We start from the raw sequence: 22,645 nt of genomic DNA, 5'->3' as shown, positions 1-22,645 counted from the left end.
CCCCCAGGGTATATATCCTAAAAGATATATAACTTAAACAATAGTTAGCAAAACAGCAAAGATGCTATTGGAGCTGCAGAATGGGAATATTTTGCATATAGAGAAGACAGGTTTTAGTGAACTAATCCTCTTAATATTTTAAGAGCATATTTTAATCCATCCTCAGGTATTTGAAGGCATATTATGTTTATTGGGAAAAAAATCCTAGGTCAGGTTTTTATTTTAGGGTTGGTTTGTTTAACACATTGAAAAGGTTACATTAAACCTATAAAGTTGACTCTATAGAGTTGACAGTCTATACAATCTGCGTTAGAAAGTAATTCCATCTTCATTTTGGTTTCTCTCTAGTAAAAAAAAAATCTAGACAAGAAATGAATAAAATTTCATGCAGTCTTTTTTAGAAACAATTTATTAATGTATGGGCAAATCCTTAACTTTATTTTTATTTCTTATTGAAATACAATTGGCATAACATCCTGTAAGTTTAAGGTGTACAGTGTGTGGGTTTGATACATATATTACTATGAGAGCGTTACCTCCATAGTGTCAGCTAGGACCTCCATTTATGGCATAATTAGGAATTTTTGTGCATGGCAAGAGCACTTCTGGCTCTAGTTCCTTCACGATTTTGAAGTTTTTAATACAGTACAGTTGACCACGACTGTGCTGTGTTTTACAACTCCAAATGCATTTATTTAGTAGTTAAAAGTTTGTGTCCCTTCCAATATGAATGCCTTTTATTTTTTGTTTGTTTTGTTTCTCCTCATTGCTATAGCCATGTTTTGCAGCCCTGTGTTAAGAGTGAGGACCCTTCTCTTGCCCTGATCTTGGAGGATAGCTTCCAGCCTTTCACTGTTGACTGTGTTGTTAGTTGTGGGTTGGTGATACAGGACCTTTATTGTGTTGGGGTATGTTCATTCTATACCCAACTTTGTTGAGGGTTTTTATGATGAAAGTTTGTTTATTTTGCTAGACTCATTTTTTTCATGTATTAAGAAGATCATGTAACTTTTATCTTCTATTCTATTCTATTGATGTGGTGTTTCATATGTATTGATTTGCAATAATGTCAAACCATTCTTGCAAGCCAGGGATACATCCCACTTTCCTGATCATGGTGTGCATTACTTTCAATGTGTTTTTGAAATCTGTTTGCTAATATTTTGTTGAAAATTTTTTGCAGCTATATTCATCAAGAATATGGGTCGATGATTTTCTTTTCTAGTAGAGTCATTATCTAGCTTTCTAGCTTGAATACCAAGGTAATGTTGGTCTCATAAAATGAGTTTTGAAGTGTTTTCTCCTCTTCAATTTTTTTTTTTTTTTTTTTTTTTTGGAGAAAAGATTGAGAAAGTTGGCATTTATTCTTTAAATTTTTGGTAGAATTCACAAGTGAAACCATCTTGTTCTTAGGCTTTTCTGTGTTGGGAGATTTTTGATAATGATTCAGAATTGTTACTTGCTAGTCTGTTCAGATTTACTGTGTCTTATCATTCAGTCATGGTAGGTTATATGATTCTAAGAATTTACCCATTTCTTCTAGGTTATTTTTTGTTGACATGTAGTTCTTTAGAGTAGTCTTATGATCCTGTGTATTTCTATCATAGCAATAGCAATTGTAGTGTCTTCCCTTTAAGCTGTGATTTTATTTGCTTGAATCCTCTTTCTTTTTGTTCTTTATCTCACTAAAAATTTGTCACTTTTTTATCTTTTCAAAAATCAACTTTTAGTTAAATTGATTTTTTTCCTTCTGTTTTCCTGTTCACTACTTTATATATTTCCATTCTGACCTTTGTTCTCTTCTTTATTCTAACAACTTTGAACTTAGGTTGTTCTTGCTTTTCTAGTTCCTTGAAGTATAAATTTAAGTTGGTTGTTTGAGATCTTTTTATTTACTTAATATATGCATTTGTCTCTGTACTATCTCATAGGTTTTAGTGTGTTGTGTTTCAGTGTTCATTTCTTTAAAGATTTTGTTTTTTCAATTTCCCTTATGTTTTTATCTTTGATCAATGGGCTGTTCAAGAGTGTGCTGTTTAGTTTCCAGACACTTGTAAACTTTCTAGCTTTCTTCTTGGTGACTTCTAGTTTCATACCACATATTCAGAAAAGATCCTTGGTATGATTTTAACCTTCCTGCATTTGCTAATAATTGTTTTGTGGCCTAGTCTGTGATCTATCCTAGAAAATGTTAAATTTTTAGCTAATCAGTGCTTATGACATTTTAAATATATCTTTCTAATCATAGCTCTAGCTGTGCCCCATGTATTTTATTTTCATTATCATTTAGTGAAAAATATTAAGTTTCCTTGTTACTTCTTTATTCTTTATTTTAAAATGGGTTCATTTTCAAATATTTGGCAGTGTTCTAAGTATTTGTTATTCTTTTCAAGCTTATTTCTGTCATAATCAGATAACTTAATTTCCCCCCGTGTATATTTTAAGTCTTTTGAAATATAAGATATTTTTTGTATAGTGTTTGAATAATTTCCTCTCATCCTTTTACTTTAAATCTTTCTGAATCCCTATATTTAAAATCTTTCTAATGTATAACATATAATTTATTTTAATCTAACATGGTGTTTGCTTTTAATTATTGTATTTAATTGGTTCACATGTGGTTTCTGCCATTTTTCTGTTTAAATCTACCATTTCCCTATTTTTCTCTACTCCTTTAATTTTCTGACTTCTTTAGAATTAAATATATTTAATTATGTTATTATCTGTTTGTCACTCATTTTTTGTTTATTGGCACAATAGAGATTGCAAATAAATGCTTATTATTTGTTAGTGTTTAATATACCACTTCCATACCAAAGCAAATACCTTAGAGCTCTTTGTTCTAATTACTTCAAACTTGTGTCATATTATAACACTTTGTTATGTTACTTTTTTTATCATAAGCATTTAATCAAATTTACCCATACATTGATCTTTTTGTTACCTTCTTTATCTTTCTTACCTACCTAATTGATACATATAAGTGTGTGTGTGTCTGTGTTCTCTATTCTCTTCTTGGCTCTTCCTTTTCCTTCACTTGTCCTCTTTCTTTTATATTTTATTCCTTCTTTGTTTCTTAGAACTCCTTCTAGTATTTTTGCATGTGTCTGTCTTCTGTTAAATTCTTATTTTTACAAACATTTTTATTAAGTATTTTTATAACTTCCTTTGATACGATATTTTGCTGCATATAGAATTCTAAGTTGCCAGTTACTTTTTTTCAGCAATTTAAATACCATTCTATTTAGAACTGGCTGGGTTACTTGTATTTCCTTTCCTCCCCTCCCCTCCCCTCCCCTCCCCTCCCTTCCCCTCTCCTCCTCTTTTCCCTTCCCCTTCCCTCCTCTCCCCTTCCCTTCCCTCCCCCTTCCCCTTCCCCTCCCCTCCCCTTCCCCTTCCCGTTTCCCTTTCCTTTCCCTTCCCTTTCCCTTCTCTTTCCTTTCTTCCCCTCTCCCTTCCCCTCCCCCACCCTGAAGTCAGCTGCAATTCTTAGAGTGGGACTTTGGAAAAAAAAATACATCATTTCCCTCTGGTACTATTTTAAGATTTTCTCCTTGGTGTTAGTTTCTAGTAACTGCATGATGATGTGTATAAATGGGGCTTTGTTTGCTTGCTTTTGGATTGGGCTTCATGGTCCCTGTTGAATCTGTGGTTGGGTATATTAGAAATTTATCACCTTCTCAACTATTAACTTCTTTCCTTTATGTAATCTCCTTCCAGGGCTGCAATTAAACCTTACATGTGGACTTCTACACTAGACCTTTTGTCCCTTATGATCTTTGTTGATGTTCTTGTCTCTTTATGCAACTTTGTTCCGACCTAACTTCCAAGTCGCTAGCTTTGTCTTTAGCTGCTATTAAACTCATACACTGATTTGTTGATGAAGTCCCAATAGTTCATTTTTGCTTTTGTTTCTTTTGCCTTCGTGGATGTATCTTGCAAGAAGTTACTGTGGCCGAGTTCAAAAAGGGTGTTGCCTGTGTTCTCCTCTAAGATTTTGATGGAATCTTGTCTCACATTTAGATCTTTCATCCATTTTGAGTTTATCTTTATGTATGGTGAAAGAGAGTGGTCTAGTTTCATTCTTCTGCATGTGGATGTCCAATTTTCCCAGCACCATTTATTGAAGAGACTGTCTTTCTTCCAATGGATAGTCTTTCCTCCTTTATCGAATATTAGTTGACCATAAAGCTGAGGGTCCACTTCTGGGTTCTCTATTCTGTTCCATTGATCTATGTGTCTGTTTTTTGTGCCAGTACCACACTGTCTTGATGACCACAGCTTTGTAGTACAACCTGAAATCTGGCATTGTGATGCCCCCAGATATGGTTTTCTTTTTTAAAATTCCCCTGGCTATTCGGGGTCTTTTCTGATTCCACACAAATCTTAAAATAATTTGTTCTAATTCTCTGAAGAAAGTCCATGGTATTTTGATAGGGATTGCATTAAACGTGTAAATTGCCCTGGGTAACATTGACATTTTCACAATATTAATTCTGCCAATCCATGAGCATGGAATATTTTTCCTTCTCTTTGTGTCTTCCTCAATTTCTTTCAGAAGTGTTCTATAGATTTTAGGGTATAGATCCTTTACCTCTTTGGTTAGGTTTATTCCTAGGTATCTTATGCTTTTGGGTGCAATTGTAAATGGGATTGACTCCTTAATTTCTCTTTCTTCAGTCTCATTGTTAGTGTATAGAAATGCCACTGACTTCTGGGCATTGATCTAAATGTGAGACAAGATTCCATCAAAATCCTAGAGGAAAACACAGTCAACACCCTTTTTGCACTCAGCCACGGTAACTTCTTGCAAGATACATCCATGAAGGCAAAAGAAACAAAAGCAAAAACGAACTATTGGGACTTCATCAAGATAAGAAGCTTTTGCACAGCAAAGGATACAGTCAACAAAACTAAAAGACAACCTACAGAATGGGAGAAGATATTTGCAAACGACGTATCAGATAAAGGGCTAGTTTCCAAGATCTATAAAGAACTTCTTAAACTCAACACCAAAGAAACAAACAATACAATCATGAAATGGGCAAAAGACATGAACAGAAATCTCACAGAGGAAGACATAGACATGGCCAACATGCACATGAGAAAATGCTCTGCATCACTTGCCATCAGGGAAATACAAATCAAAACCACAATGAGATCCCACCTCACACCAGTGAGAATGGGGAAAATTAACAAGGTAGGAAACCACAAATGTTGGAGAGGATGTGGAGAAAAGGGAACCCTCTTACACTGTTGGTGGGAATGTGAACTGGTGCAGCCACTCTGGAAAACTGTGTGGAGGTTCCCCAAAGAGTTAAAAATAGACCTGCCCTACGACCCAGCAATTGCACTGTTGGGGATTTACCCCAAAGATACTGATGCAATGAAACGCCGGGACACCTGCACCCTGATGTTTATAGCAGCAATGGCCACAATAGCCAAACTGTGGAAGGAGCCTCGGTGTCCATCGAAAGATGAATGGATAAAGAAGATGTGGTTTATGTATACAATGGAATATTACTCAGCTATTAGAAATGACTAATACCCACCATTTTCTTCAACGTGGATGGAACTGGAGGGTATTATGCTGAGTGAAATAAGTCAATCGGAGAAGGACAAACATTATATGTTCTCATTCATGTGGGGAATATAAATAATAGTGAAAGGGAATATAAGGGAAGGGAGAAGAAATGTGTGGGAAATCTCAGAAAGGGAGACATAACGTGAAGACTGCTAACTCTGGGAAACGAACTAGGGGTGGTAGAAGGGGAGGAGGGCGGTGGGTGGGAGTGATTGGGTGACGGGCACTGGGGGTTATTCTGTATGTTGGTAAATTGAACACCAATAAAAAAATAAATAAATAAACTGCTGAGTATTCTCCTACCAAAAAAAAAAAAAAAAAAAGGAATTGGAAAAAGGAAAGCACATAAAGCCTAAATGCAGCAGGAGATTTCTTTTTTACTTTTAAAGACTTTTTTAAAAACAGATTTTATTTATTTGTGAGAGAGAGAGAAAGAGGACAGCTAGGGGAGGGTCAGAAGGAGAAGCAGACTCCCCACTGAGCAATGAGCTCAATGTGGGGCTCGATCCCAGGACCTCAGAATTATGACCTGAACCGAAGGCAGATGCTTAACTGACTGAGGCCCCCAGGTGCCCCAAGACTTTATGTTTTAGAGCAGTTTTAGTTTCATAGGCAAATTGAGGACAAGGTACAGAGAATTCCCATGTGCCCCTGCCCCCCCCCAACATGCATATCCTCTCCTAATCTCAACCCCCACATCAGGCTCTCTTTCTCTTTCATGAATCACCATCTTGATTACTGTACTTATCTTGAAGTAGGGTAGTAGTATCAATCCTCCAGCTTTGTTCTTCCCCTTCAATAGTGAGTTGGTTATTCTTAGCCTTTTGCCTCTCTACATAAACTGCAGAATCAGTTTGCGGATAAACATTTGTTTATCAGTGAATCTGCATTGACACATCATAATCACCCCCAGTTCATAATTTACATAAGGGTACCCTTGGTGATATATATTTCACGAGTTTCAACAAATCTATTAATTACATGTATCATACAGAGCAGTTTCACTTTTCTAAGTATCTTCTGGCTCCGCCTATTCGTGTCTCCCTCTCCTCTTACCATGAATCTTTTTACTGTCTCCGTGGTTTTGCTTTTTCAGGTTGTCTTATAGTTGAAATCATACAGTATGCAACCTTTTCAGGTTGGCATCTTCCACTTAGTAGTATGCACCTAAGTTTCCTCTATATGTCTTCATGGCCTGGTAGCGCATTTCTTTTTAGTGCTGATTAACATTTCTTTCATTTCTCCCGAGACTGTCTCTACCACAGGTTATTTTTCTATTTACTTCTCAAAGGACATCTTAGTTTCTTTGAAATTTTAGCAATTATAAATAAAACTGCATGAACATCAATGTGCTGGTTTTTATGTTGACATACACTTTCAACTCCTTTGGGTAAATACCCAGAAGCATACTTGCTGATATATAGTAGGAGTATGTTTGATTTTTTAAGATCACCACACTGTCATCCAGAGTGGTTGCACCATTTTGTATTCTCACCAGCATGAATGAGAGGTCCTGTTGTTCCACATACTCATAATTGGTATTGTCAATGTTTTTAGATTTTGGCCACTCTAACAGGTTCATGATGGCACCTCTTGTTGTTTTCATTTGTACTTCTCTGATGATATGTATGTGGAGAATCTTTTTATGTGTTTCCTTGCCATCTGTAGATCTTTGATAAGGTGTCTTTAAAGACCTTTGGCCCATTTTTAAATCAAATTGTTTTCTTATTGTTAGGGTTTACTAGTTACTTGCATATTTTGGTTAATAGTCTTTTATGAGATGTGTCTTTTGCGCATATTTTTTCCCAGTCTTGGCCTTATTCTCTTGACGTCATCTTTCACAAAGCCAACTTTTTAATGTCAATGAAATCCAACTTCTCAATTGTTTCTTTGGATTGTATCTTTGATGTTACATCAAAAAGTCATCACCACACCCAACATCATGTAGGTTTCTTCCTGTGTTATCTTCTAAGGGTTTTATAGTATATTTTACATTTTGAGTGATCCATGTTGAATTAATTTTTGTGAAGAGTATAAGGTCTCTATTTAGATTTTTTTTTTACATGTTGATGTCCAGTTGTTCAGACACCACTTGTTAAACAGAATATATTTGCTCCATGATGTTGCCTTTGATCCTTTGTCACAGATTGGCTGATTGTAGTGAATCTATTTCTCGGCTCTCTTTCTCTTTTGTGAATCATTAACGAGATTAATGTAGTTATCTTGAAATTGGATAGTATCAGTCTTCCAGCTTTGTTCTTCCCTTTCAATACTGTGTTGGTTATTCCTAGTCTTTTGCCTCTCCACATAAACTATAGAATAAGTTTGTGGATATCTACAAAGTAACTTGCTGGGATTTTGATTAGGACCCCACTTTATCTATAGATCGTGTTGGGAAGAAGTGACATCTTGATAATATTGAGTCATGCTTTCCACCAAAGTAGACTCTATCTTATTTTCTTACTTAGTTCTTTGATTTCAGTCTTCAGAGTTGTGTAATTTTTGTCCTATCAAACTTGTATATATTTTTGTTAGATTTATGCCTAAGTGTTTCATGGGGGAGAGAGGAGGGTTTGCTAATATAAATGGTGCTGTGTTTTTAATTTCAAAGTCCACAAGTTCATTGTTGATAAAGGAAAGTAGTTGACTTTAGTATATCAACCTGATATCCTACAACCCTGCTATTATTTATAAAATCCTATTTTTCACAGCAAATCTACAGGGTGGTATACATGAGAAAACTGAGGCATAGAAAATTCAAGGAACTTGGACAAAGGCAGAGAAAATTAATATCATGTTTTTCTGATGCTACAGATTAAGCTTTCCACTAGGCCATGCTTCCTATTAGCATTTAAAGAGCTACTTAACATTTCTACAAAATAAACACTAAATTCATCACTTACGATGAGTTCTAAATCATTAAACTTACACCAGGATGCTACTAAGACTATTTTATGGATTAAAAACTATAAATTAAACAGAGTCACTGCTCTCAAAGAACTTACAGCTCAAAACAAAAATGGGTATCAATAAAAAATGGAAACTAAATGACATTTCATGCATTAAAGAAATAAAATACAATGCTAGATGAATAAGATGGATAGATGGATAAATATGTGATAAAGTTTATTAACTTTTTTTTTTTTAGATCGAAGTGGTACATATTTGAGCATTCACCATACAATTCTTCCATCTTATCTGATGTGCACATAACATTTAGGAACATAGGAGGAAACAACTGGAATTTGAAATTCAAAAACTAACAACTAAAATGGAGCAAAAAGTTGGAAGAATTATAATGAACATTAATTAAACTAGAAAAATATTTAAAGAAAAAAACACTCCAAAAGAAGGAATTTCTACAGTATCCAACGTATTAAAATTTTACAATGTCTCTTGAAAATACGATGAAAAAGAATGAAAATGAGATAAACACAGAAGTAAAACCAACCATAGACACAGTGATCAAAATGAAAGATAGGCCCCTCCAAAATCCAACATATACATACTGGAAGTCTGTGAAGAAGAAAACTAAAACAATAAGTATCTAAACTATAACTTAGATAAACTCTGGTTAAATGAAAGAATACTTCTCTGCATATTTTAAGTGCCTATCAAATATCTAGACAATTTGATCAGGAATTCTCAACTTTAAGACACATCCTAGGCAGATTTATGCTATATGCACATTCTTTAGAAACAAATAAAAAACGGGTGCCTGGGTGGCTCAGTGGTTTAGCACCTGCCTTCGGCCCAGGGTATGATCCCAGGATCCTGGGATCGAGTCCCACATCAAGCTTCCTGCATGGAGCCTTCTTCTCCCTCTGCCTGTGTCTCTGCCTTTCTCTCTCTCTCTGTGTCTCTCATGAATCAATAAATAAAATCTTAAAAAAAGAAAAAACCCTCAGAGCTTTTAACAGCTCTGTGAATGTCTTACAAGGACAAGAGAATTAAGTTGACATCGTGTTTCTCAAAACAATTTATATAGCAAGGCAACATTGGAACATTACCTAAATACTCCAAGATATAAATTGTGAGCTAATGCCTTTATATCCATATCAACTGTCCTTAAAAATGAAATCTAAAAAAACTTTTTAAGAAGAATTAAAGATAAAAAAATATACAAAAAAATTTTCAAGAAATACTGTTTTTACAAGCCCTTCTTGAAGTTTCTATGTTTAATTTAACCAAGAAATGACTGCAGTCACTTTGGCAACAGGACTTAAAGAAAGCATTACCTACATTTAATCATGGATCTAAGGTTAAAATAAAAGGAATAAAAGAGTAGAATAATTTATGATTAAAATGTGCCCCGGTGCATTCTGGTCGAGTAAAATTGACACATTTTTAAAAATGTGAGCAGGGAAAAGGCACGAGAAAAATAGGAAACAGCTCATCCCTTATAACAATTGACCGACAAAAGAACTAAAGGCTAAATAAGGAAAGGATTGACTAAGGGAATTAAAAATGCAAACCTCTTAAATCCAGAAAGGAATTATAAAGAAGGGATCAGAGAATAAATCTCACACAGAGAAAGAGACACAGGAATTAAAACACTACAAATTATTTGATAAAATAAAATTATATGTTATACATTTCAAAAAAATATAAATATGGTAACATATATTAAAAATATTTTCATTTTACTTCATAAAATTAGCTCTGTGTTATATGTAAGGTGCCAGACAAAGTAGCATTCCAAAAATCATTAGTTCTTACAAAAAGGACAATTTATGTTTCTAAAGCAAAATAACTCATGGTGAAGATATAATAGTTACTAATATCTATGCAATTATCAACACAGCAACCAACTTTACAAATGAGAAAGTACAAGAGGAGATATAAGAATATACTAAAAAGAGATTATTTATTTATTTATTCATTCATTCATTCATTCATTCATGATGGACATAGTAAGAGAGAGAGAAAGAGAGAGAGGCAATTGATGCCAGGCTGGTCCATGATTTATAGAAGCTAAACGAAGAGACCCAGGAGGCACCGAAAAAGCTGCTTCCCCCAGAATTGCACACGGTAACCCACAATTTGGAAAAACTCAGTGAAGTGGCCTAGTGATACCCGCAGATGACTTACTGGGAACTGGAGAGTGTGTCTGCTATGCCAGGAGCTGCTCATCCAGACCTACTTGCAAAAGTTCAAAAGAAGAATTACTCAGAGGTAGACTTGCTAGAAGCCTATCCATTCCGCACAGCAATAAAGATTTAGCTACTATTTACTCAGGGGCTAGGATAACATATATAGAAATGGCTCGTGATGGTGTGGTACTGAGCTGGGGAGTAAAATGTAATGTAGGGTGGTAAGAATTATTGATATGGGTTAATTACTAGTGACATTAGACTCCATGGCCTGGTAAGGACACAAGGGATCAGTTTTAATAGTTTTGTAAAACCACTCCTTGGATTTTGCATATGATCAGGATATAGAGTAAATGAGATATAAATGTTATAATTAGTGTGAAATACTTAGGAAATGTCCAAAGACACAAGTAGAAGGAAATTTTAGAAGAGACTATGTGAGGCCTGGGAATGCACTAGCCTGATTATGGTTCCCAAGAAGTCCCAAAGGTCACTCTGCTTTAAACCAAGAAGAGATATACTAAGAGAGAAATATGGGATTGAATACAGGTGATTTAAACTTTTTTTTTCAAAGATTGCATCTGGCCATCACTCTAAGAAGAATGTACCTCCTTCCTTGTATGAAAAGCAAGCAAGAGCATCTTGCTTTGACACAATGGAAGCCACATATCACATGAAAGTTTCCAGCTACAATGAGAAGCCAATTATAATACAGATCTATGCAGTGTATACAAGATGTCTATTTCTTATATTCACTTTGAATTCTCTGGGTCTCACTATTCAGCTGTTTTGTGATTCCAGTGGAATCAGGGGACATAAACCTAGGGTCTCGCCTTAAAGGTCTACAATGTGCTCCTCATCTATCATTCAGGGTTTCAGTGAGGAAATTTACTGAGAAATTTCAGTGTGTACTTGTGAAACCAATGCATTTAAAAAAATTCACTCCCAGTGGGATACAGGAGCTGGTAGGTCAATTTTCTCTCTTTTTTCCCCTTCAAGGATAGCCCCAAAGTAGACTGAGAATAGCCCCATAGGATTAAGTAGCCAGTTGCCCTGGGTATCAATCTTAATAACACACTATATGTGTTTTCTCTCCTTCCTGTCCTGTATCACTCTTCCATCTCTCTTGGGATACTGTTCCTCAATAAAGTCATACCACGTAAGCCTTTACTTCAAGGTCTGATTTCTAGAAAGGTAGGGTAAATACAAAGGGGGTAAACTGAAAGTGTCACCCAGACTAGAATTTGAAAGCTCTATGTAGCTTCTGTGAGGTGGCAAATAAGAATGACAACCACGGTCATTGCCTTGCCTCATCAACCCAGATATCATACTCACTATTCTGGGCCCATTGTTCTCAAAGTTGGGTACCCCAAGAAGCAGCGTCAGTATCACCTGGGAATTTGTTAGAAATCAAAGTTCCCAGGCCTCCATCTAGATGCCCTAGATCAGATATTCAGGGAGTCGGACACAGTCATCTTTTTGACAGTCCTTCCAGTGATTCCAAAGGATGCGAAGGTATGAGAAACAATGCCCTAAGCTTTGACTAGCTGCTCCTGTTCCTCAGTGTAAGAGGGCAGAGGTGAGAACAGCCCAAAGTTCAGATGTTTTAATGTCATACATCTGCAATCTATTTCCTATCCCAATTAGTTATGAGAAGCCAGCTTCTGTAAGGAGAAATTGCATCCTCCCAGAAGCAAACTGGTGTTTTCAAACACAAAGCGGGAGGATTTCATTATCGTGATTACAGTTAAATGTTTAATACTGGTTTCTAAGAGGTTTGTCTTTTTTTTTTTTTTTTTTTAAATGAATGATGTTGAATTTAGTGAAATGCTTTTCCTGGTCTATTACCATTCTATAATGTTCTCCTTTACTCTACAAATGTAGTGAATCACACCAATTGATTTTCTAATATGAAACAGACATACAAATTTTACTTTCCTGGAATAAAACCAAGTTGGTTATGATATAGTTAATACAGCTAGATCATGTTTGTTATTTTGTTGAGGAATGTGCCTCCATCTTCACACTTGAGACAAACTGGTAATATTTCTCTCTCATAACGTTCTTTTATATCCTTTGTTAGCAGGCTACTTTCTTTTCCAATTGTCTAGGCAAATTTTGCATATCGGAATTATTTCTTCATTTAATGTTGGTGTGACTTACCAGTGAAGCTCCCTGGGTCTGCAGTTTGCTCTGTGGGGCTTTAGAAGGGAAAAGGCAGGGAATAGACCACTCCAGACTCCGCCCCCCCCCCCCACCCCGCCCAACCTCAGTATGGAAGACAATGATGGAGTATATAAAAAAAACAAGGATTTTGCAAGATATGTTCTCTACAGATAATATGAGACATTCAAAAAATTGGACACTAAAAAGACAAGTTAGCAGAGAAGTGTTTATGTGGCTTTGAATCACTTTAAATATTACTGCTTTAGAATATATTGCAATATGGTTATATGAAATACCTGTATTAGTTGGAATAATACCTGAAAAGGAATTTGTTATTTATGTCTGAACTCAGCTACACTGTGGCATTTGCGGAGCACTGCTATCTGAAAACAACTTGTCTTTTTTCACTTGTGAAGATAAAAATCAAAAACAGAGATGGTGAAGCACATGACTACCAGTCAGGGTTATTACATTGATCTTTATCAAAGAAAAGAGGTATTACTCATAAGAAGCATAACCAAGAGAGGAGAGTCTCATCAGTTTTTATGACCAAGTATTATAAGATCTATATTTTTGTTTATTTTTCTCAGCCCCTAAAACCCTTCATTAGGAGCTTAGTCAAATGTCATAATTTGGAAATTATGTTATTAATCACATAGAATTCTCATTAGCTTGAAAATGATGTGAAACAAACATAGTATTTGTGGTTTATTTCTTTACACCCTCAACAGTAAAAATTTGTAAGTGGTTGTTTTCATTTAAAAATTTGAAACATGTTTGGAAGGATTTAATACACTTGCTGCCTGTTCCCTCCCAATGAAAACTATTTTAGGCTGAGATTGGCAATTAGCTTCTCAGAAACGTGAATGTTTTGTGTGGTGGGCAGAGTGATGCTCTATAAAACTGATCAGGCTGGCATTGTAATCATTATCAAACTTCCACTGTGTGCCACAATAGCAAAGTACGGCAGACACACACACAAAACATGCACACCGTAAATATTGAGACTCCAAATTGTATATTCTTAGAAACACATTCTTGAGAAATCCATACCTCTTACATTAAAAAAAATGATTATCAAGTGACCCATTCTTTATGGATTGATGGTCCTTAACATGGAATCGAGTCTGTAAAGACATACCCACCCATATGAAATCCTTCTCTGTTAGAAGAATGGATACAGTCTCTAGTAGCCTGGACTGAGATATGATCTTGAAGAGATCCTGAGTCTCGTTCCAAATAGCAAAGTCCCCTTGCAAGTGGTATACACTGGTCCGGTCTTCCTTAACACACTAGTTTAATATTGCAATCCCTGGTGCTCAAATAGTCTTCTAAATAGTTTTCTAAATGGGAAAAACACTGTATATATGATTCAACTGCCAAAAAGAATGAAATCTTGGAATTTCCAACAATGTGGATGGAACTAGAGGGTATTATGCTAAGTGAAATAAGTCAGTTAGAGAAAGACAAATACCATATGACTTCACTCATGCGTAGGATTTAAGAAACAAAAAGATGAACAGAGGGAAGGGAAGGAAAAATAAGACAAAAACAGAGAGGGAGGCAAACTGTAGGAGACACTGAATTCTAGGAAACAAACTAAGGGTTGCTGGAGGGGAGGTGGTTTGGAGGATGGGGTAAATGGGTGATGGGCATTAAGGAGGGCATGTGATGTGAGCACTGGGTGTTATATGCAACTGATGATTCACTAAAGTCTACCTCCAAAACTAATTTAAAATTGTTTTAATAGAAGAAGCATTATCTACTTTTTTCCCCAAAATCTTTGAGTATTTGATGTAAGAGGTTATGGGTATGGGTAGACAATACAACAGAAAGAATACTTTAAGAAATATGACAAGCAAACTAGCCTGGACAATAGAGTTTCATACCAGCTTTGGGAACAGAAGTAAATAATAAACTCTCTTTAGAGGTCAGATATTGACAGGAAATAACTTAGGCAACAAGAGAAAGGAAGGCCTTATCAAAGTAAATCCGAATGTGTACCTCTATTATGTGCCACTTTCCATGTGAGCCCATGATTTTCAGAGCTTCCAGACAGCTTTAAACTCCATTCTTTCAAGCAAGATAACCTTAATTAAGTGACAGTTTAGAAAAAAATTGGTTTTATAACCAGACTAGAAGGCAAGCTCAATGCATATGTCTGAAACTGGGCTTGTCTACAGAATATATCAAGAACTGTTATCACTTAATAAAAAGACAAATAACCCAAATAAAAAGGGGCAAAATATTTCAACTGCATTTCAGAGAAGGAAACCTACAGATGGCAAATAAATGCTAAGAAGATGCACATTGTCATTAGTCATTAGGGAAATGCATATTAAATATATAAGAACACTACTTCCTAGGGTAGATAAATTTAAAAAAGCATTCATGCTACTAAATTCTGGTCAAGATGTGGAGAAGCTGAATTCTTATACATTCCTGGAAGAAATATGAAATGGCACAACCCTTTTGGAAAGCCATTTGGCAATTTTGTAAAAAACATACACTTGGTATCTAACTCAGGCCTTCTACACGTGTATATTATTCAAGGGGTATAATAGTATGTGTGTGTACACACATAGAAACCCATGCACAGATATTCTTACCAGTCTTATTTACAGTAACAAAAAATTAGAAATTATTTAAACATCTATTAGCAGGTGAGTGGCTAAAACAAAAATATGATGGAATGATAATCAGCAATCAAAAGCAAGCAATGACTGATACACATAAGTAAAGGATGAATCTCAAAGAATGTATACTAGTTTAAAAGAAGCCACAGAAAATACTATACTAACCATTTTATACAAAATTCCAGAGTATACAAGTTAATCTATAGACATAAAACAGATGACTGGTTGCCTGGGGCAAAATAGAGAATAGGCTGAGACACTATTTGAGATGACACATATTTTTTTTTTTGTCCTAATTGTGACCATAGCTTCAGCACTTACCCAATTCTCAAAACTCATTAAATCGTACACTTTAAATAGATGCCTTCTATTAACTGAAATGACAAGCTATTACTGTGAATTCAATTCTAGGAAAGAGGAGGAAATAAGTTACATTTTATTTCAAAGCTACCATTCATAGATATACCATATTTGTAAATGAAATTATGGATTTTATATGGAAAAAAAACACAGACTATGAAGAGAGAAAGACGACATCATTCTTATCTATGTGTAGAAGACATCAAATATTTTGACCATTATTATCAACATGCAGGGCTTAATTACCTGATAAAAGAATTTTCAAGATTTTCATATTACCTACAGGAGGAGATTGCTTCGCTAGCTTACCTAAAACTACTTCTATGATAGGGTCTGAGTTTTTAATAAACCACTGTATTATTTATGCAGTGGGTATACCTGCACTTTGGTATTCCAATGATTCCCAGGCTGCTCTCCTTTCCTTCATTAAAGAACGTTGATAGCTAAAAATGTAACTATAAAAATAGCCTTACTTGCACAGCAAACATTTTCTTCCCCTTGGGTATCTCTGAGTTCTATTTGCTTCCCTAACTGACAATTATATATTATTTTATGCTCCTTTTGGCAGGACAGAGAAAATGCACCTGGGGAAGAGCAAGCTGGGTTTCCTTCTGCACCATGTTTCAGCGTGAAAACTGTCAGCTAAAATCTGACTGCTGAATTTCTATGACTGGTTCCACTACAAGTTGTAGAAAGAACACAGACTGTTTAAACAAATATCATGCTGACTCCCTGAGTATTGACAGGTGGGGAACCTTGGAAAAAAGAAAATGGGATCTGTGACATTTAGCAAGACTCTGCCACCCGTTATGTCAATAAACAATGATGGGCACAACATGCTGCCTTCCAGTGTTCTGAGGACCGATCTTTTGCATTTGGCATATGTCCTTCCTTGGTAGGCCTCATCATTCTGTTTACAAAAATAAGTACTATTAAAAATAGGAACAGGCTGTCATTAAAAAATAAACAATTGTGAAGCCAAAATGTTGTAGAGATTTGGTTATTTCTATCCTCTCGGGCACAGTGTAAATTTTCAGAAATAACAGTTTGAGGTTTTAAATTATTATTCTTGTCAAATGTCAAACAGATTTTGTGGCCTCAGACATGTTCTTCCAGTGGAATATTGTTAAGGCTGAGGCATCTCCAGTGAAGTTTTCACTTTCCAGCTTTTCAGCCAATTGATCTAAGAGGGGGAAAATTGAAAAATACTAATGAAAACACCCCCTCAAAGGGAAGAGGGCTTTTAAAATTATGAACAAAATTCTAGTGAGAGTTAATATCACAGTATTTTCATTAAAATGCTGAGAATACAAGAGTTCCTAAAATGCTCCACATTCCTGCTATTTGTATTTCTGTGCCTAAAGTAGTTTGAGATACTTTACGCCATACAATTATTTCTTTCATCTTTGCAAAGAATTTTTAAAATCCTGTTAAGTTCTATTAGATGTAAAAAAAATAGAAATAATCAATGTAATCCCACTATGTGCAGCATCTGATTTTAACTATCTCTAACTCTTGTGATTTTACTTTGACTATTTGCTATATGAAAGCACTCAAGCATTATTTCCTGTCAGATTCCTGTATCAAGATGATTACAGTAATGTATGAAGTAACAAAGATACAGAGTAACTATGCGGCAAAACATCACTCTATAAAATTTATGCCAATGGCATAGGCATATTAGGCGAGATTGTATGCATATGTCATAGATTAGACTGTTTTCTTTCTTTCAAAGTGGGCTTAAGTGATGGTAGCATCTGTCTTGGAGTAATGCCATTTAAGCAGATTCTTATCCAATGTATAAGATTCCCAGTGATGTTAGAAATGGATATACTCCAAGAAGAAGTAATGGCATAAGCCAAAGCATGGACATAGGAAATATAAGTACATTTCAACAATAGTAAACACCTTCATCACTCTGCTGAGAGTAAGTAGTTTCTGTAGAAAAACAGCAAGATAAGAAAGGTAGACTAGAGTGTGAATCTGACATGTGATTAGTCTTTCCAATTTTAAAAACTATTTAGATCTTTTCAAAAGCAAATAAAAAACAATTTTGAAATACATTTTGATACCATCAAAAAAAAAAACCTCACCATACCTCTGCTAAAATTTTTTTCTCATAAATTTGTTTTATATTCTAAGAAAAAAGTGAATAGCCCATGCATTCTATTGAGGATATATATTAAATGTATTTGTACCTTAGATCAATCTTGAAAGTCACTAGGACCCTGAAATGTTATCCATAAAAGGATCTGTTATTGATTTAAAAAGAATGAGTACCTGAAACAAAAATAATTTCTAAAGAACAGTAGAATAATTAGAACTTTGTGCATGGAAAACAAGAGTGGTATATAGTATTATGCTGACAAAAAAAAAGTGAGCTATGCTGTAATCCGATTTTGTCTGATTGACTACTGAACATGAGATGTCAATTTCTGTCCATAATAGATTAGCTTTTATCAGGACAACCCTTCCACCAAAAAGAAATAGAAAAGATGAATGAAAGATACACAACAACTTTTGAAGGAATTAGAAAGCCAGACAGAAGGGAAATGCAAACGGTTGGAATTAACATTCCAATTTTAACAGAAGACTGATTCTAAAATGGCTCCTGAGATGTTTAGAAATTCAGAGAACATTTAATAATCACACAGGACTGTGCAAACAAAAGCTGAATCAAGAAGGAAAAGCTCTCTAAACAGAGATCTTTCATTTGGGATTTCCAGAGGACTGTGTACAGCAACAAATGCATATTGGTATATACAAGCTCACATAAAAATTAAATCTGGGTTTGAATACTTGGATTAAAGTGATTTTCTCCTTCCTTAAAAACCTTTATACAAAAATATAAATGTTCTTTGGAGAGTGTAACATTATCTAAAGCTTCAAATTTTCTCTAATGCTTTTTTAAAATAAAAGATCTGGTTTTCATTTAACAAAAAATCAGAAATGTAATAAGATGAGAAAGAGCCAAATATCAAGAAAAAAAAAAAAGACAAGAGGAAGACTCATTGGAGATTTGGATTATTAGAGGTATCAGATTCAGATTTTAATTTCAATAGCAAAACTGTTTAAGAGATTTGATGAATTGGATTAATTCAATAGAAAACTTGAACCTACAAAAAGAACCAAATGGATTTTTCTAATTACTTCTTAAGCAAGAAAAATTATCTCACTAGAGTTGACAAAATACAGCATCCATTCCTGATCAAAACTCTTCAGAGTGTAGGGATAGAGGGAACATTCCTCGGCATCTTAAAAGCCATCTACAAAAAGCCCACAGCAAATATCATTCTCAATGGGGAAGCACTGGGAGCCTTTCCCCTAAGATCAGGAACAAGACAGGGATGTCCACTCTCACCACTACTATTCAACATAGTACTGGAAGTCCTAGCCTCAGCAGTCAGACAACAAAAAGACATTACAGGCATTCAAATTGGCAAAGAAGAAGTCAAACTCTTCCTCTTCGCCGATGACATGATACTCTACATAGAAAACCCAAAAGCCTCCACCCCAAGATTGCTAGAACTCATACAGCAATTCGGTAGCTTGGCAGGATACAAAATCAATGCCCAGAAATCAGTAGCATTTCTATACACTAACAATGAGACTGAAGAAAGAGAAATTAAGGAGTCAATTCCATTTACAATTGCACCCAAAAGCATAAGATACCTAGGAATAAACCTAACCAAAGAGGTAAAGGATCTATAACCTAAAAACTATAGAACACTTCTGAAAGAAATTGAGGAAGATACAAAGAGATGGAAAAATATTCCATGCTCGTGGATTGGCAGAATTAATATTGTGAAAATGTCAATGTTACCCAGGGCAATTTACACGTTTAATGCAATCCCTATCAAAATACCATGGACTTTCTTCAGAGAGTTAGAACAAATTACTTTAAGATTTGTGTGGAATCAGAAAAGACCCCGAATAGCCAGGGGAATTTTAAAAAAGAAAACCATATCTGGGGGCATCACAATGCCAGATTTCAGGTTGTACTACAAAGCTGTGGTCATCAAGACAGTGTGGTACTGGCACAAAAACAGACACATGGATCAATGGAACAGAATAGAGAACCCAGAAGTGGACCCTCAGCTTTATGGTCAACTAATATTCGATAAAGGAGGAAAGACTATCCATTGGAAGAAAGACAGCCTCTTCAATAAATGGTGCTGGGAAAATTGGACATCCACATGCAGAAGAATGAAACTAGACCACTCTCTTTCACCATACACAAAGATAAACTCAAAATGGATGAAAGATCTAAATGTGAGACAAGATTCCATCAAAATCCTAGAGGAGAACACAGGCAACACCCTTTTTGAACTCGGCCACAGTAACTTCTTGCAAGATACGTCAAAGAAACAAAAGCAAAAGAAACAAAAGCAAAAATGAACTATTGGGACTTCATCAAGATAAGAAGCTTTTGCACAGCAAAGGATACAGTCAACAAAACTAAAAGACAACCTACAGAATGGGAGAAGATATTTGCAAATGACATATCAGATAAAGGGCTAGTTTCCTTTTTCCAATTCCTTTAGACATAAGGTTAGGTTGTGTATCTGAGCCTTAACTTGTTTCTTGAGGAAGACCTGAATTGCTATGTACATTTCTCTTAAGATCACTCGTGCTGCATCCTAGTGGTGTTGGAATGTCATGTTTTCATTTTCATGTATTCTTTTAAATTCTTCTTTAATTCCCTGGTTGACCCATTCATTTTTAATAGGATGCTCTTTAACCTCCATATACAATGGAATATCAGCCATCAAAAAAGAATGAAATCGTGCCATGTGCAATGATGTGGATGGAACTAAGTGGGTATTATGCAAAGTAGAATAAGTCAGAGAAAGATAAATACCATATGATTTCACTCATAGGTAGAATTAAAAAAAAAACAAATGAACTTAGAGGAAGGGAAATAAAAATAAGGTGAAAACAGAGGGAGAGAGACAAACCATAACAGATTCTTAACAATAGAGAACCAACTGTAGGTTGCTGGAGGGGATATGGGGTGGGGAGATGGGGTAATTGAGTGATGGGCGTTAAGGAGGGCACTTGATGTAATGAGTACTGGGTGTGAAATGCAATGGCTAAATCACTAATTTTTACTCCTGAAACTAATACTACAGTATATGTTAACTAAATTGAATTTAAAGGAAAAATTTTAAAAAGAATTTAAATAGTCACATATGCATAGCTCCTTGTATATAGTTCAGTAAATAATATTAGCTCTTCATCTTACAGATAAAATTTATAATTTTAAACTTTTTTGCTAAGGTTAAGTTTCTGGACATAATAAAGTGAGGAGTCAATTAAGAGGACAATTTCTGTCCATACTACTGAATAGACTATATTATGATCAGGCATTAGCAATTGAGATAAAGATTTTAGTTGTATACCAACTTTGTCTACATTTTCCTTAATACCTCCTTTTTTTGCTTTATTTCTTTATATATGGATCTGCCTTGCTGAATGATGAGGATTCCAGTAGTTCAGACTTATTACTTATTGATTAGGAAATATTTGAGCAATTAAGTTGATGTCTCTTTGTACTGTTAGAACCTTTCCAGCATCCCACCAATAGGCAATTACTTCCCCCTGCATAAACTATGCCTTGGACTGTAGCTGCCAACGTTTGCCACGGTGACAGTAGAAAACACGATTGGCTTGCGAGACTCAAATTACAAGATATTAAAGCACACGATGGAGTATTAGAAAGATAGTCCTTTTATCAAATAGAAATTTTACTTTGAAAGAATTAAATATGTGGAAAATGTCAACTTGGCTTGCCGTATTGTCGGACCATCACAAGCCAACACATATTTGGAAATAAAAATAGAAGCCTGAAACAGTAATAAGACTCAGTATCTATATAATATATATGTGACTTAGTTCCACAGCCAATATCTCTCTTACTTAAATTAACTGGGCTATTTGATGTGAATGAGGATGTTAGCAACGATGTAGTTTTCAAGCCAGGAGATGAACAACATTCAGACTACCAGCTCTCAAAAGAACCCTAAAACTAATGGGCTGCCTCCCAACACCTTTATTTATATTTTTTAATATTTTTTGTATTGTATTGTAGTTCAATTTTCCAACATATAGCATAACACCTAGTGCTCATCCCTCCAAGTGCCCCCTTCATTGCCCATCACCCAATCACCCCAGCTCCCCGCCTACTTCCCCTTCCACTACCCCTTGTTCATTTCCCAGAATTAGGTGTGTCTCATGTTTTCAACACCTTTGTATAAGCCTTTGCCAACTTCCCAGTGTGGATGTTAAAGGTACAAAAGAGCAGATGAATTGAATGGGAAAATAAAGTAAGATATGTAGTATAACGCTGAGTCAGTACACTATTTCAGGGAGTAACACTTTAACTGATAGAGTCAGCCATGTTGGTGAACAGCATTATTTGTGATAGTTTTATGTTGCATGGAAAGTAATATTCAAGCAACAGACAGAATGGACTTGATAAAGGTTTATTTTATGTTCCTGGAGAATTTAAAAGTATTTTGTTTACCTTCAGAAAAGTTCGTTAAGACAAAATTATCAAAGATGGTTTGAAATTACTGTACTGTACTTATTACTGTGTAATAAAGAGCCATAACTCCATTTGAGTTCCTACACATCTGATTTGTTTCTACTACAGCACTTAACTTCTATTCTGGGTAAATGTAAATATATATATATATATCTTATTACCCTTCAAATTCCTAACACTAGGGTTTCTTTCTGATTAAGTTTTTTAATCTCCACTTCCAACACAATGAGCAGATGCTAAATTAATCCACAAATGAATA

The 22,645-nt window shown here is 35.1% G+C and overlaps 1 long non-coding RNA gene across 1 annotated transcript in view; it reads left to right on the top strand.

Annotated features, from left to right (window-relative positions):
- LOC140632979 (uncharacterized) overlaps positions 1-16,783 on the top strand; it is a 70,586-nt gene extending 53,803 nt beyond the window's left edge. The window contains exon 3 of the long non-coding RNA XR_012030616.1: positions 16,408-16,783. This is a non-coding gene — a long non-coding RNA (uncharacterized lncRNA). The remainder of the gene's footprint in view (positions 1-16,407) is intronic.
- The last annotated feature ends 5,862 nt before the right edge of the window (positions 16,784-22,645 follow it).

Source organism: Canis lupus, chromosome 5, assembly GCF_048164855.1.
Source record: "Canis lupus baileyi chromosome 5, mCanLup2.hap1, whole genome shotgun sequence".
In the NCBI taxonomy this organism is placed as follows: Eukaryota; Metazoa; Chordata; class Mammalia; order Carnivora; family Canidae; genus Canis; species Canis lupus.
This window is presented reverse-complemented; position numbering and strand designations above follow the sequence as displayed.